This window comes from Crinia signifera, chromosome 1 (assembly GCF_055691185.1).
Source record: "Crinia signifera chromosome 1, ASM5569118v1, whole genome shotgun sequence".
Lineage (NCBI taxonomy): Eukaryota > Metazoa > Chordata > Amphibia > Anura > Myobatrachidae > Crinia > Crinia signifera.
In genome coordinates this window covers 59,122,204-59,140,355 of record NC_139217.1, presented here as the reverse complement: position 1 = coordinate 59,140,355, position 18,152 = coordinate 59,122,204, and the positions used below count along the sequence as shown (strand labels likewise).

The window sequence follows — 18,152 nt, the reverse complement described above, 5'->3', positions numbered from 1 at the left end:
ACTGAACCTATTGTTCCTTCCTGTATTCCATACAATAAAATATACAATTCTTCATTTTTTTTCCTTCATTTAATCATAACATGTAATCTGATCCTCCAACAATAATACATAAATGCTTATTATCTAGACACTAATGTGAACAATTTAGAAAATTATTCAAGGACTAAAAATGATTGAAAATAGAAATTCCATTTTCCTGACCTCCTACGTTGCTATTCATCGTCTTACTATAAATATAGAGATGTTATACCGTTAGAATAGATATGGCATAAAGCTGAAAATCTCATTATTGCGAGCAATTGTCAGATACAATCCTGAAATTCAGCTGCAAGTTTCACAGGTTGTCGTAACTGTAGGTTATCACATTTAATCCTACACAGTGTAGCTCATTAGCGAAAATATCACACACTGTATGTGTAAAATGGGAGCTGGAAATATGTATGGGCTGTGTTAACAATGGAAAGGCCAATGTCAATGTTTTTAGCCATCAACGCTCTTAAGGGGCCTACACATGGGGATATTTTGCTGAGCGATTTGAGCAATGCTAGATTGCTCGCATCACTCAGCAAGATCGCTCAGCACACAGCACTGCACAGCGATGTGACAGCGATGTGTGTTGAGCAGTTTGACAGGGCCATGTTCTCTGGTGAGAACATGGGCCCTGACCAGTGCTGTCACTAGATTTATCCAGCATGCTGGATCTTAATTGGGCGATATCGACGCGCAGGGCACCACATCGCTGTCGCAATGGTTCCTACACACAAAGCGATGTATGGACATTAGTCAAATTATGTCAGATCGCTTAGAAAATGCCCTAAATTTGCCCATGTGTAGGCCCCATTACTATCAAATCTGCCTCAGACAAATGGTCGGAGACTTAAGGGGGATGTAATAAACAACGGAGAGAGATGAAATTAAGAAAGATAATGAAATAAGGTGCGATTTTGGCAAATGTGCGATTATTTTTTGTAAAAAAAGGCAAAAATTTCACTCTTCTCCCAAAAATGTAATAGGGTGCAATTTTGGTAAAAAAATTTTACACATAATCGGGCATCCAGATGTTTTCCAATTAAGAAAAATGCAAAATAGGGTGTGATTTTTAAAATAGCACACCAAACATGTCTAAAAAAATCACCCAAAAATAGACCTGCTTCTGGCAGGTGAGTTTGACAGAAGCGTGCAGATATCAGTGAGATCCATGCATACTGTACGTCTATCTCAAAAAGTGTGCAAAGCGAGCACTGGTTCCAAAACTATACAAATAAAAATTGTGTGAGGGTTTCCCATATTTTTAAAAACCAGCATCGATCATTTTTTTTTTTTTACAGTGTGCACAAAAACAAATTTTTCCGTTACTAAAAAAATCACCATAAATCACAGTTGATATTTCTACCCTTAAAAATCATTTGCCACTAAATGCGCATGTGCAGGGCTTCAGTGTGGGCACCTTCACCAACCTGTAAAGTGGGCAAGGCGCTCACAGGGCGCCTTGCATGCGATTTATCCCATATAAAAAATGGCACATCAAGTGCCAAATCGTAGTGAGCTCTCCCGGGCAGCTGCCGGGGGAGCTCTGGGGAAATTAGGTCCTACTTTTTCTTCTCCACCGTGCCACCATAAGAATTTTTGATTTATTTTTTTAAAAATGGCCCCTTATATCATATGTCTATATTACAATTGATTTTAAAATAAACTTTAATTTTCCTAAATGACCGTATAGATGTTAATGTGACACAAGCCAGGCTGCTTAGCATCCAGCGGCACCTGGCTGGCATCAATGACAACATCACTATGTTGCTAAACCCGCTGAATTTTTTTCTTTTATTTTTTATTTATTATTTTTTTTATTTATTAACAGTTTCTTATATAGCACACACATATTACGCAGCGCTTTTACAGATAATATTTTGAACATTCACATCAGTCCCTGCCCCAGTGGAGTTTATAATCTATATCCCCTACCACATGTACATGCACACAGACATTATAGGGTTAATTTTTTTGTTAGGAGTCAATTAACCTACCAGTATATTTTTTGGGAATGTGTGAGGAAACCGGAGTACTCAGAGGAAACCCTCACAGGTACGGGGAGAATATACAAACTCCACACAGTTAGGGCCATGGTGGGAATCGAATCGACCTCATTGCTGTGAGGCAGTAATGCTAACCATTATACCGTCCATATTGTCCCTTGGTAAAATGCATATGTTTTATACTTAATAAGTAAAGTATTATCAACTTTTATTTGTTGGTAGAACCCCCCGGTCCACCTCTGCAAGCATGTAAATTATGCTGTTGCTTCGGGAATCTGCGATGGTGGGCGCAGATGGAGGATTGCACATGTGCAGTACACATCCCTGTAGATTTAAGTGACATCAGGTTGACTTCTTGGCAGCATGATTTAAATGTAGTGACTGCCAATCATAATGGCCCTTATTCTGATCTGTGCGGATATTCCCGCATTCTTACGGAGCGGTCCGCACGCCACGGTGTTTTGCCGCGTGCGGCCATCGTCCGTAGAAACGCCCACGTGTCCTCCGCATTCGGACGGACTCACTCTTTAAGAACAGGGCGTGTTTACGGACGACATACAAAGCATGCGTGTGCGGGCGAAACACTCCGATTCGGCACGGTATTAGTATGCTCGGGAATACCGCATCCGAACGGGAGCCAAGCGGTGCTACCGCCCGTAAGCGGAGTATTTACGCCAAACAACCCACTATGAAGTATCTTCTGCAATACATCACATGACCCACTTATTATACATGTCTAATACACATGTGTATTGATAGTATTAATATTCAGTCATGTCCATTGTTAGCAGTTTTTAAGTGTGGGACAAGTACAGCATATGTGGGGGATTACTAAGGTTTCCTTGAAGCAGCAATGGTTTCAATTAAAGCACTGACAAGCGGCCTATTAGTGAGTAATGAGTAAAGGAGTAGATTCTATTGGGTTCAGGTGTTAATGGTTGTAGTCATTAGGCGTACGTTCGCCTACCGCATGAACGAGTGGTGTCCGCAAAGCAATAGTACACTTGTGGACACCGCACATTTCTGCCCTTTTTGATCGCGTGCATTCGGAGTGGTTTCCGAATGTACGCCCCCCAACATAAGTGTACTCCCCCGTGTCCGCCCATGTTTCCGCCCCGTTTTGCCCACTTTGAAACTACGCCCATGTGTCATTCCGCATGACGCCCATAATACGCCCCTATTTCCCGACTGATAGCGGTGAACAGTTTTGGACGGGATTTGCCCGAACTGGTACCGAGTCAAGGCGTGGCACATGCGCGTAGCGTTCTCCACGCATGCGCAGACGCCGTAAAGACGCGATCCGTAAGTACGCGGTAAAGTCCGCGTCAATCAGAATAAGGGCCAATATTATGTAGGTGCACGCCCTTTATGATTACTTAAGGGAAGGGCAAGCCCCTGACATAAGAATATCTCTCTAAAGAATCATTTCATATTGAATTCTGCACTGAAAGTTTGGATATAGGCAGGGGAGGAATAGAATGACAATAATTACACAACAGAATTCTGAAGGTTAAAAAAATATTTCATCCAGAAATTCCAGAAAATATGTGACAACATAGCAGTATCCAAACACAGTCCGCACGGTCATCATATACAATCAGCATGATAAAATAACAAGGAAAATATGTGATATGGGATTTCCAATCAAGCAGGTTCTCTGAACTTCATGTTATATAATATGAATGAAGTTAGTCACGCAAAGCATAAGAAATGAGTAAAAACTCTTTTCCATGTAATAAAGTTATATATTGTGACTTATCAACTAAATAAATCTAAAATAATATTTGATATCCCCCAGAAATACTGTACTGTACTTACTAAACCAGAACAAGAAAAAGGCAATAGAGGTAGGCCCAGCATGACTCTCATGTTTGACACATGACACATACCCCTTTCACACCGGCCATCCAGAAATTACCCGGCATTTTTAAGTGCTGGGTCATTTTGGCAGGTGAAGCCTGACCCCAATTCACACCAGAAGCAAATTCCCGGGTTAAAGCTTTTGAACCATGGAATTTGCTGAAAAACCCAGGTTTTTCTTTAATGTGAAAGGGTCAACATGGGTCTTAAATCCCGGCACTCCGACCCCACTCTTGACCAGAGTGCTGGTATTTAAGACCCATATTGACCTATTTACATAAAAGAAAAACCCGTTTTTTTTTTTCAGCAAATTCCCAGGTTGAAAATCTTTAACCTGGGAATTTGCTTCTGGTGTGAAATTCAGACCTAAAAAGTGACAGGAGCGTGCAGGAGATGCTTGTGGTGGCCCGCAAAATTGCTGGACACTTTTGCCATTCTGCCACTGCCTGCTGAAGGCTGGAGCGGCAGCAAAAACCCCTCAACCTGTCCTGCCATCACCTCAAACAAGAGGTTGTGACGCGCTGGAACTCCACCCTCTATATGGTGCAGAGGATGGAGGAGCAGCAAAAGGCCATTCAAGCCTACACAGCCACCAATGACATAGGCAAAGGAGCGGGGATGCACCTGACTCAAGTGCAAGTACATATGCTAAAGGGGATATAATAAGGAAGGGGGGGGGTTATGTTTGGCCATTTGGTTCCGCTCCTTTGCAGCTCTGCAGTGGAGCTATTCTATTCACTGGCTTCTCTTTTCAACCTCTGTAAGAAACCCTTGGCCATTGACAATGTATTTGTGTATTGCTTCCATTCGCCTAACTTGCTGGAATACAATTTCTTTTTTCTTTTGGAAGCTCCGAGCAGATCTCAGTGTGGCCCAAATCATCCACTGCTCCTTGGCTATATGTATTTAAATACCCATCAACCAATGATGTAAAATCAGCTAACATGGCATCTAACAGTGCTAGGTGCACAGCCAAGTCGTGTAAGACTTCCAGAGCCAATTCTTTCAGCAAATGTGTAGACATTGGACGATCAAACTATATATTGGGGTTATCCTTTATTAACGTTTGCTTGTAAGTCAGGAATGAAACGTGTGAAGATGGCAAGTTGAGATGTCGAGTCAAACATTCCTAAGGTGAACACGTACAATTAGGAAGGAAGCCCCTGGTTTCCATGAAGAACAGGTATCCATCTCCTACCTGTATATCAAAGACATTGCAGAACCACCCTATATTGGTGGGACGAGACATCCCCCAGCCAGTGACAACCATGGACCACCATTTAGAATGCTATTGTCTTTAAGCACCATATGTAGCCCGTTTCTGATAACTCCAGGAGCCAAGAGTAAGACATCAAAAAGATAAACACATCTTTTCGTAGCCACCTGCAGCCAGCACAACTTTCCATGGCAACACAAGTTCAGTCCCACTGCACCTAAGCTCAGGACTTTCTGGCTCTGTAGATGTCAAATTGTAGGACCAAGCATAGGCTGAAATTGGTCTATCACAACAAAGTCTGCATCTTCATCCTCAACTGCCTGTTTAATGGCCTGTAGATCAGTCTTTCTCACTTCCCCGGCAGGTTTCCCAGCATCTTCAATGAGCTCTTGTGATAAGGTTTTATCTCTTTCTTTTGCTGTATTTTCTGGCTCTTGACTTGAAGGACCAGACGATTCTTCTTGGTTCCAGTTTCAGAATGGAATGCCCAAAGAGGATTTTTGTTTCAGGCACTTCTTTCCCAGTTGCTAAAGAGGTGACTTTCTTCTTTTCTTGTGGGGCCCAAACAAACCAATCATTTCAGCCAAAGTCGTGTGGCAGACCCTGTCGCTGAAATGATTGGTTTGTTAAAGTGTGCATGTCCTATTTACGCAACATAAGGGTGGGTGGGAGGGCCCAAGGACAATTCCATCTTGCACCCTTTTGTTTGCCATTATGTGCTTTTTGGGGCCTACTTTTCAAACTGCCATCCTGTCTGCCACTGCAATGCCACTCCTAGATGAGCCACGTGTTTGTGCCGCCCACTTGTGTGGCTTAGCATAGTTATCCAGTTACCTCGGTGCAACCTTTTGCCCTAAAAACAATACTGTTAGGTGTTAGGTGTTCAGAATAGACTGGAAATGAGTGGAAATTAATGATATTGAGGTCAATAATAGCGGAGGAGCAAAAAAAAACCTAAATTCTGCAATTTTAGAAGTTTTTATGCTTTTTTAAAAATACAAAAATCAGAACCCAAAACACGAAACACGAAAATGGTGGTGTTTTGAAACAGATCCAGATCCAAAACACTGCCCGAGATACAGACCCAAAACGTGTTTCACTGAACACAAAAAGTGCCCGGTGCACAACCCTACTTTTCATTTATAGTATAGTATAGTATAATACTGTTTGTTGGCCAAATCCATATTGCAGGAATCCAGCACTGACATTTTTTTGCAGCCAATTTTGTATCTAATGAAACCCAAATGACAAAAAATGTTCTGTCTATTTATTGTTAGTGCAACAAATGATTAGTGGCGTGGTGTGAGTAATCCTGGCAAGACGCATAGAGGAGCACGAGATGATTCATTGTGATAAACTATCTGAGTTTGGGCTTTAAATAAATAACCAACTGTTAAGTATGACGATAATGGAAGGACGACTGTCATTCTTTAATGTAAATCATTACGCACATTAGGATTTTACCTGTGTTATTGTTATCACAGATGGAAATAACATAAACTGCGAGCTTAGGGATTTCATCAATGCAAATTGCAAAGCTTTAGGCAGGGCTTGGAAATGATAACGTTACTCATTTGGTTGATCATTTACATAGAAACAGCATTTGATGGCAGATAACGACCATTTGGCCCAGGAACAGGGATTCACGTTAAGCTCATTTCCATTGCCCAGCAGGAGAGCCGGCCGCACCTTGACAGGTACTTATTATATAATACACGTCACCCAATAAGGTCCTCACCCAAAGCAGGTGCTATTAGTTACAGTACATCAATGGGAACATCCCAGCATGGTTTATCTGGTTTAATGCACTGCTGTAGTCTCCTGGTGGGATATTCCCATCTGTGCTCACCTGCAGGGTTATCCGCAGGCAACTGCAAATGAGCAAGAAAGCCTGAGAATGTATTAAGCACTGTGCATTCAACCACAGCAAATGTAATGTTTTATAGCTGTGATACATATACAGTAATTACATATCGCCTACATTATTTAAAATATATATACAGTATATTACAGAGAGCTTCTCACTCTGTCTCCGTTTTCCTAGTACACATACAGGAGTTTTATATAATATAAACTTTATTTATACATTAACCCCTTCAATGACGGATTTAAAAAATATCACTGGGAAGGAGGTGGAGCCAAGGAGGAGAGACCAGCTTAGCATAAGCAAGGAAGGAAGCAGGTGTCCTCCCGTGTGCCCCCTCCCATCTGCATTAGAATGGTACACCCTACGAAGCGTCTGGGTCAATTTTGCATCCCTGCAATTATTCATTTTTTACTTTTTATTATTTTTAGACCACCCTCTCTCACTGTTTATTACTGGGGCCCGGAGTGGCTCTATATGCCCCCAATCGAGGTACCCTTTCCTCCCTATCCTTTTTTAGTTTTGTACTCCCTTCCCTTTTTATTCCTAAGCTGAAATTACTATACTATTTTATATCTACCTATCTCCTCTATATATATATATATATATATATATATATATATATATATATAGATACTGACGAACTGGCAGACCGTTTCCAAGGCAACAACTGGCCGGGGTGCAATCACCAATGGAAATAGTATAGACAACAGGATAGCGGCACTCCACGGGCTTCACTCCAGTCGAAAAAAATACCAGCACACCAGGTATTTAAGTCAAAGCGACGTTTCGGATTTTACTCCTTAATCATGCAAAGAACACCAACCACAGAGCAATACAGTTAACTCACCTAAATAGCAGAAGTACACAGCGTCATGCTCACCCCGTCCACCGGCCGAGCGTCCTCTCCGAGTTCCCGCACTTCCGGGTTGTGGTACGTGCGTCATCACGTCCACCCCGTCCCTCCGTGCGTCTTGGTTGCTAGGAGACCCCCCGATGCCGGGACTTAGGCGCAGATACTGTGGAAAGAACAGAAAACAAACATAAGTGTCAAAGTAAATACATAGTGAAACACGCTGAAAAATGCAGTCATGACAAGAGCACAGAGTATATGGCAAATCACATAAACATGTTCAAGGACCACTGTTCATTAAGTCCGCGAGGGAACATAGTGTCCAACTTAAATATCCAACGGCTCTCAAGTTGGAGCAGACGTTTAGCACGATCACCTCCACGGATATCCAGGGGCACATGGTCAATAATAGTATATCGCAGGCTGGTCAACGGATGTTTAGCTACCACAAAGTGGCGAGCGACAGGTTGCTCATGGACCGTGTTATTCTTTAGAATTGCCGACTTGATTGCAGTCCGATGATTGGCTATTCTTTCTCGTAGGGTACGGATCGTTTTCCCTATATAGCATTTATCGCAGGGACATCTTATTAGATAAATAATGTAGGTGCTGGTACACGTCAAAGGGTATTTAATGGAGAATTTAACTCCTGAATACGGATGGTAGAAAAATCTGGTGTTATGCATCCCGCTGCATGTGGTACATCCTGTGCAGCGATAGCACCCCCCACTGCGCACTTGGGTGTTGGATGACATTCTGTTGGATATTTCGGTACGCACAACCCAGTCCCTGATGTTAGGGCCTCGTTTGTAACACGACATGAGTCTAGAGTTTCTGAACTTTCCAAGGTTTTTATCCTGCTGAATGACAGGCCAGAGGGATTTACTAGCATCAGTGATGGTACGGTCTGCATCATTGAATTCTCGGACCCAACCGATTCTATCCAATGTCGACACCTCTTCTTTGGGTCATACGCTGTATGATCATAGCCCCTGGCTTTGAATTTGTTAGACATTTTCAGCAGTTCTTGGTTCAATTGATCTGGTTCGCTCGTTATCCTCTTAACCCTGATTAGCTGGGATAGCGGTAAGCCTTTTTTCAAGGCAAGAGGATGGTGACTTCGAGCATCTAGTAACGTGTTTCTGTCGGTTTTTTTTGAGTAAACTGATGTCCTGTTCTTTCCACAGTATCTGCGCCTAAGTCCCGGCATCGGGGGGTCTCCTAGCAACCAAGACGCACGGAGGGACGGGGTGGACGTGATGACGCACGTACCACAACCCGGAAGTGCGGGAACTCGGAGAGGACGCTCGGCCGGTGGACGGGGTGAGCATGACGCTGTGTACTTCTGCTATTTAGGTGAGTTAACTGTATTGCTCTGTGGTTGGTGTTCTTTGCATGATTAAGGAGTAAAATCCGAAACGTCGCTTTGACTTAAATACCTGGTGTGCTGGTATTTTTTTCGACTGGAGTGAAGCCCGTGGAGTGCCGCTATCCTGTTGTATATATATATATATATATATATATATATATATATATATATATATATATATATATATACACACACAAACACATTTCCAAAGATTTGCAGCCCAGTGATCAGGTCTGAATCAGGCCGTTTGTTTGAGTAAAACTACAAAATGTAAATAACAAGAACTGTAGCTATTTAATATTTAACAGGTATTTTTTTAACCATCCCAAGCATAATGATTACACATACAATACATAGTTGCCTACCCTCCTGCATTCTGCAGGAGACTCCCTGAAATAGCAGCAATCTCCCTCTCTCCCTCATTAGTCTAGCAATCTCCCTCATGTCACCTAGCCCACATTACACTGTTACATTTTTGGCGAAAAAAGGAATGAGAGACAGATACATTTACATTGAATCATTAGCACCATTCCCCAGCACTTTACCAAGTATAGTAGCTCTTACTAACTGCTTTGGGGCTCATCTACATTTGGATATAAGTCATTTTAAAAGATTCCTCTCAGATGTAGCAGTACACACCCACGCTTCTAGGTGCCACGTCCACAATCTCTTTTCACAATCTCTCTATATATGGAACTAGACACGCCCTTTGGATGGAGCATAACACGCCCCCTCAATGGGGGTGCTTTGCAAAATTCTATTACCAACTATAATCTCCCTGAAACTCATTTTCAAAAGTAGGCAAGTATGATACAATAACTGAGGCCCCCGAACCGGGCACATTTAATGGCATATTGAATAGGTTGGCATAATTTAAGCATCTCTACCACAGACATCTAGCCCAGTGATTTGGTTACTTATACAGTCGCAGTGCACATGTTATTATTCTGCAGGTTATATTCATTGTGTATTCATCTTCATGCACAAACGAGGAATTGCCTGATTATTATACAGTATATTGTCTACGCTGAACCCAGTTGGGTTCTGTCACCGTACCTCAATATAAAGGGTCACACTGTAGCAAACTGTACTACACCTTCTAAAGTAACACTTATAAATATAGCAATAGTGTCAGGCTTGGTGACATCTCAGGATCATATTAAGGTGACTCTTTTAGCATGCTGCATTTAATTAGCATGATGTCTAATAAGGTGATAATTCTTGTAATAAATGCAGAGTATAGGTCATTTCACATTGCAGAAGATTTCTTGCTGTCAGTTCTCTGAGCCGAGGTGTGAGAATCCAGTCTACTGGGTTACTTCTTCTTCGGTTTCACATGGAAATTTACACTGGGTTAAAAGGAAAAACATCAGATCATAAATATATATCTCAGTGTATTATTAAATACATTTGATTCAATAGGAAATGTATTTTTTTGAACATCTACAGGATATAGACAACATAAAAAGGCCTGAATAATATTAGATGTGTCTATAAAGACTAAAGGAAATGTTGGGTTCAAAACCAAAGTTTTTTCTGTTAGCATGTTATGTATGAAATAGGCAGTAATACATTTCTCCAATGAAAGAACAGTGGTTAGACATGGATCCCACTGTGAACCACTTGGGTGCTGTTCTACATGTGGGTGCCCCTTCAGGGCTTGGAGCCCAGAGGTAGGCGACTTCATTGTCTCTAGGAGTTATGTCCCTGTGGCTATATCCGGTGCAGCAGATGGTTACATAACGGCACATGGAAGTTGCTGAGGTCTTTAAAAATCTGGACCAAAGGCCTCTGGTGAAGTCACAATTAGCATATCTACCACCTGTGAGAGTGTGAACGTGGCACCTAGAAGCGTGAGTGTGTACTGCCACATCTGAGAGGAATCTTTTAAAATGACTTATATCCAAATGTAGATGAGCCCCAAAGCAGTTAGTAAGAGCTACTATACTTGCTAAAGTGCTGGGAAATGGTGCTGATTATTTAATGTAAATGTATCTATCTCTAATTCTTTTTTTCCCCAATAAATGTAACAGTGTAATGTGGGCTAGGAGAAATGAGGGAGATTGCTAGACTAATGAGGGAGAGAGGGAGATTGCTGCTATTTCAGGGAGTCTTCTTCAGAATGCAGGAGGGTAGGCAACTATGGATTAACACCAATAACAACAATACACATAAATTACCCTGAAAAGAGGCAGCTTTGTCTAAAAAGTCATATAATAAATACCGACTATAAACATATGTATACAAGGCATTATATAAGGCAGAGTGGTATAAAATATATCTGCTTTTCAGAGAAAAGTAACACGCAATATTTACACAGACTAGCCATTTAAAGGGCCAGTCACATGCCTGACAAACGTTAGCAACATTAAAAGTAAACATTAATAATCACAAACATAGTATATGTGTAAACTGCCCAGATATAATAAATAAAAATCACCCCTGACAACTATAACAGTGAAACATCCTTGACAACCTCTATAAGTGAGAGCGGCCAAAGGCAACCATTATAGCAGGCATTCCCAACCACGGTCCACAAGGCACACCAACAGTGCAGGTCTTGTAGATATCCAGGCTTGAGCACAGGTGACTTAATTAGTATCTGAAGGATTCTGATTAAACCATCTGTGCTGAAGCCTGAATATCACTAAAACCTGCACTGTTGGTGTGCCTTGAGGACCGTGATTGGGAATGCCTGAATTATAGAGAATTATAGAGAAAGAACATTAACATATACCCACTAAGAAATAAAAACGTAAGCCAAGAGTGATTGAAAGCCTTTATTTCCCACTAACACAATGGTCAGAACAGTTGGAACTGACACAGACGTAACTGCTGATTAGAGTGTAAAGTTCACACAGACAGAGATAGAAATAGTTCCTACAATCAAATAAAATCAAAGCCACATATTCCCTAAAAATATTAGCAGGAATATAAACGGTATAGCAGGAATCCACATATGCCGATATAATTACTGTCAATAAACCCTAATGCTGTGTACACACGGTCCGATTTCCTTTCCGATGTTGACGATATAGTCAACATGGGATCGGCATCGGATCAACATCGGATGCAGATCGCAAGGGTTTTAACCCTTGCGATCCCGATCCGATCCCGATGCGCGTTCACGTATCGGAAGCCAGAAATTTTTGGCTGCCTTGTCTATATAGTGCAGATCTGCACTATATAGTCAAGATAGGATGCAAATCGGATGTGCCTTAAGATCCTATCCACGATCCTATCTGATCAGATCGTGGATAGGATCTTAAGGCACATCTAACGTGTGTACACACCATTAGAAGGGTATTGCAACTCATAAAAGCCTGTGAAACATAACAAGGCGAATAGGAGATAAAGTATCTTTTATAGTAACAATCTAATATTGGCAGCAAGCCCAGTAAAAAAGATCAGAGGATTAGGGCTACATTAGTAACAAATAATACAAAATACAGAGATCTTACAAAAAACATTAAATTGAATGAGGCACACATCAACAGAGAATCCTGCTCATCCTCCTGGGGATAACCAAGCAATTAGGAGGAAACGCCCTAAAGGAATAAAAATTAAAATAAAATCAATCCAAGAAAAAAGGGATATTATAACCGAGTAATTGCTAAGGGTATACAACAGGAAAACAAAAAACGTAAAAAAGAGCACACAAGTGTCAGATCTTTACAATCATGTTTTTAAATCACACTTTCTTATCTTTCATGCACTTCTTTATATTTGGTCGTGGAGTATAGATGTAAGACACATCCCCCCTCATTTTAACAAGAATATGAATAAACGTTAAGTTTTAAAGAAATTTTTTTCCCCTCAAAAATTAGTTGAATGGATCACATGACAATTCCCAGTGTGCACCCAAAAAATCTCTAATTCTTTTTTCTTCTCCATTGCATATAGAAGTATTCAAGGAGTCAGGCACTTCCACAGTCTCTTTAGCCAAACCATGTATTACAATTGTCTTGCCGTTACACTATTATTAACCCTGTGAGAACCAAGGGAATTTGTCAAAATATCTGTGAAACTTGCCAAGCAAACCTTTTTTATTAAACTCTTTGAGTGCCAACATTGCTGTGAAATGTCCTCAAAATATCCGCTAAAAATGCCAGCGACTGTTCTTTCTTTGTGTGCAATATTTAACTAACTTTCACCTACAGCCAACTCAGGCGTCATTACATCCGTACCCTATTATCACGATCCCCGGCAGGTGCTTACCTATTCGGCAGTGACTGGTCCAGGGAATAGGACTTTCAGCCAGATGCCGATCCGGCCGCTTCCGCTGGGCGCCGATCACCTCTGGCAGTTGTAGGTGACTGACGCACGCCCGTTTTCTGCTTCTGCAGACGCACCTGGGAGGGGCGTCTGTAGCATCCATTAATAACACCACGATCACAAGAGTGTTTACAATGTTTTTTTTATTTTTTTCTCTTTCTACATACAATACCGGTGTATCAGTGACAAAATTTATCAAAACTGTGAAGCATTTTTATGTCTCAACATTATTAATGTTCACCGGTGTAAGTTAAATTTAATACTGTGAAAAACTGACACAAATTGTCAAAAAGTCCAAGATTTGCGTATATAGAATTAATTTTTCTGCAAAGGATATTCTTTCTTTTTTTGCAGAATTTCTTTCATGTATGTATATTTCACAGCCACCCGAGGGTAGCTGATATATCGTAATAAGGAACCTACTGTATTAAAAGCTAAGTTTTAAATCTACCAATCATATCATAAATCGTAAATAACATTTCTTAAACAAAAGTGTGCCCCCCAAAAAAGAAATCTCTGTGTAAGTGGATGTCTGCTCTTTGCAACCACCCACTTGTGTTCGATTACTTGATTATTGATTTCTGGGGGCACCTCCAGCACTCAATGATGAGACTATAATTAGTAATATTGCTGGTTTTTCAAATATTCCATCAATCTGTAAGTGTCTTATGCGAGATACACTTCTCTTTGTAGACTTCATCAGGCCCAATGATCGATCAGCAGCCATATTGGATGTGGGCAGCAAAGTGGCTGATCCAATCAAAGTCTTTGTTGCAGCTAGAATTGTCTTGCACCAATCACAACGCAGGGTGCTGGTATAAAGGTCAGGACTTCAAAACAGGAAGTAGCCTGAATAACATCCCTTCATCTCCAGCTTTAGACCATCAGTACCTGATATTGCCTCACTGGTACCAGCCCAGCTACAGTACCTGCTATTGCCTCACTGGATCAAGCCCAACCCTAGTATCATCTGGGTCTAGCTTACCACAGTATCATCTGGGTCTAGCTTTACCAAGCGTGAATCATTGTGCGCCATTATTAATGAATTATATGAATGAAATATATATAATGAATAATGAATTAATAAAGATGGATTTCATAGTGGCCAAAGGGAGGAATGGAGGAGAGATTAATCTTTCTATTTGGCTTAATGAGCATCATCATTTTACTTTTTATCTTCAGGTATTGACAGATAGCACTTTGCCAAGTTCCATTACCACATTACTCACCTATGTAAATAAACTGTGGGAATACTCCCTTCTGGCTAATGGTTGCGGGACCGAGTGGAAGTGAGTCAGTACTTCTATTGTATACAGGTGTGCGACAAGTCAGGTGTACATTTATCACACAGCTTTCCTTCATGGTGCTCCCAATATCTGGCACAGTATATTGACATTTACATATTAGCTAGTAATTGTTATTATGTAATATTTCCAAGCCAGCGTGTACAATAATGAATAACCTTGCTGACACACAGTATGGTGCATGATGGGAAATCATGGGAAATGTAGGCATGATTCAACAGTAACTGCATTTGTGCTCTTGTGTGTTAGTATGTAACGTAACTAGCATCAGGTTAGCAGAGAACAGTCAATGTATTTATCATTGCTCATTTACAGCGGTGTGCATTGGGGTCAACCAGGAATTTGTATGAAGTTCATATATTCTCCCTGTAATTGTGTTTCCTCTGGATGTTCCAAATTATCCCTAGTTACTGGCTCTCACTGCCCTGGTATCTAATTGTGGACATGTGCCTGGGTTAGAGTGGCCCTTTACACACCAATATTAAGGCAAAGGGGGTTGCTATAGACACAAGAGTCTCAATCTGATCATATGATTTTTTAATTATTATTTTCAGTATTATTATTATTATTATTATTATTATTATTATTATTATCATCATCATCAATCATAGGAAAACTCAAACTGTACAAATTAATTGCCACAACATAATGTACTTATTTTTTTGTTTATTTTTTAAAAACACAATTCAATAACACTAATGCTGGCCATACACTTGTGCGATTGCCTTCGGTGGGATATCGGGCCCGATTTCCCCTGCAGCTAACAGATGAAGCTTTCTTCATCTTTGCAGGGGCCAGCGGCCGGCTACCGCCAGGGAAGCGCACGCACAAGCCGATCGGGCACCCCATGGCAACAGAGCCTGCCGCCGGTCCCCGTAGCCTCCCGCGCTGTCGCCATGCGTCCCCCTCGGCACCACCTCCCCCCCCCCCCGAACTGGGCAGCATCTCCCTGAAGCGGAGACGGGCAGAGAGAGGCTGCCCAGCCGCCGTGATACTTGGACGCGTGTGCGCGTCCCAGTCCCTATCGCCGGCGCTCGCCATTGAAGAGGATCTGGCGGGCGCCAGCAATGGATGGAGCCGGCTCCATCTGTACCATGCAATAAATCTCATCGGAAATGCTTTTTTACTTTTTGTTGTGCATACAATCATGTGGCTTAATGCATGTCCCTTTTGATCAGAAATTGGGTGGAATTGCATGATCGAATGCGATTGCATCGAATTCTGACAAAAGCACACCAGAATTATCAAACATATCATGAACAATGTAAATAGATGGATGGGCTATCTGGGGAATATATAAACTGGCTAACATTTTAACTCTCTACACTCCTGTTTGCTTTGTGACTAGAGAGATTTGATTTATACCTGCTGCTCATTCCACATTGCTAGCTTCTATGCACTGCTTTGTTCTGCCTGGCATTACAAAGTGTTTCTACAGTATACTCAGGGGTTAAAGTGGGCCGGAACGGGGCGGAACTGAGTTCCGGCAGTTGTAATTGAAGCCGGAACTCAGTTCCGCCTCCTTCCGCCCACTGTGCATGGCCACAATTAGAGATTTCCTCCAGCAGGCTGGCTCAGGCTGCATTCATTAAGCCATTTAGAGCTCAAACTCCGGAGCCCGCCCAGCGTCCCCCCTGCCTCTAAAACCCGCCCAGCGACTTACTGCCTCCAGAAACCGGCCAGCGTCCCCCTGCCTTTGCAGCACGCCCATGCCCAGGCAACGATATGACCATGCTGCTGATGAGAGGAAGGAGGATGCTGAGAGGCAGACAGTGTGACACACTGTCTGCCTCTCACCATGCGTCCTCTCATCAGCGGCATTGTCAAATTAGCCAACACTGCAGCAACCCAGGGCAGTATTGCAAGGCAACAAGTTCCTGACGCTTCTCCTGCCCCTATTGCTTGGCCACTGCGCAAGTACTTATCTGAGCAGACACCTGGCCCCTTCTCTCAGGTCAGATAGCAGCCCGCAGTACAGCACACACAACTGAGCCTGCAGCATGTCGGTGTGCAGTGCAGGATGGCTAACTTACATTACAAAACTTGACTCCCAGCTGCGCTCACAAAACTGAGCTGACAGCAGGGGAGAGCGCACGAGTGGGCGGAGTCAAGGCTGATAGATGATTGGAGTGGGGAAGTGAAAGGCGACCTGGGCAAACTGCCACTAACAAATATGGCCGCTGGTCTAGGAGGAGGGTTTCTGCACATGCCCAGAAGCAACAGATCCTCCTCCCATGGGCCTTTGGGGATCCTGACTCCATGCAGTAGGACAGCCTGCCACCATCATCACATCTATGCAGTCAGACAGCCACCACCACCACAAACAAGTAAGTGCAAGAGCAGCCTTGGGTAAGATGTAAGTTTTACTAAAATAAGGCAAGCTTTTCCAATGTTTTTAAACAGTGTATATATATATATATATATATATATATATATATATATATTGCACACACTTATGCTGTAATGTATAATATAGTGCTTGAAGTGGTGTTCCATACCATCCAGCTGTCCAGGATGTAGACAGCAGCACACTCTGGAGCCCTGCAGTGTTGGCCACCCTTCTGCTCAACACTGTGTCCCACTTCACCTGCAGCTTCCTGCCAGTGCCTCCTATACAAATACCCCAGTCTATGTTCCCATGTCCCAGTCCCTTCCTGCATGCCCTAATCTGTATTCCTATGTCCCTCCCTGCGTGCCCCAGTCTGCGTTCCTATGTCCTACCCCTGCGTGCCCCAGTCTGCTTTCCTATGTCCCTCCAATGCGTGCCCCAGTCTGCGTTCCTATGTCCTACCCCTGCGTGCCCCAGTCTGCTTTCCTATGTCCCTCCCCTGCGTGCCCCAGTCTGCGTTCCTATGTCCTACCCCTGCGTGCCCCAGTCTGCTTTCCTATGTCCCTCCCCTGCGTGCCCCAGTCTGCGTTCCTATGCCCTTACCTGCTTGCCCCAGTCTGTGCTTCTATGCTCTTACCTGCATGCCCCACTCTATAATCCTATGTCCTTCCCTGCATGCCCCAGTCTGCCTTGATATGTCCTTACCTGCATGCCCCACTCTATGCCCTTATTCTGATTGACGCGGACTTTACCGCATACTTTCGGATCGCGTCTTTTCGGCGTCTGCGCATGCGTGGAGAACGCAACGCGCATGTGCCACGCCTTGACTCCGTACCAGTTCGGCCAAATCCCGTCCAAAACTGTTCCCCGCAATCAGTCGGGAAATATGGGCGTATTATGGGCGTCATGCGGAATGACACATGGGCGTAGTTTCAAAGTGGGCAAAACGGGGCGGAAACATGGGCGGATACGGGGGAGTACACTTATGTTGGGGGGCGTACATTCGGATAGCACTCCGAATGCACGCGATCAAAAAGGGCAGAAATGTG

The 18,152-nt window shown here is 42.7% G+C and overlaps 1 pseudogene; it reads right to left on the bottom strand.

Annotated features, from left to right (window-relative positions):
* Window positions 1–4,628: 4,628 nt before the first annotated feature.
* LOC146007973 (piRNA biogenesis protein EXD1 pseudogene) lies at window positions 4,629–14,506 on the bottom strand (annotated as a pseudogene).
* Window positions 14,507–18,152: the final 3,646 nt, after the last annotated feature.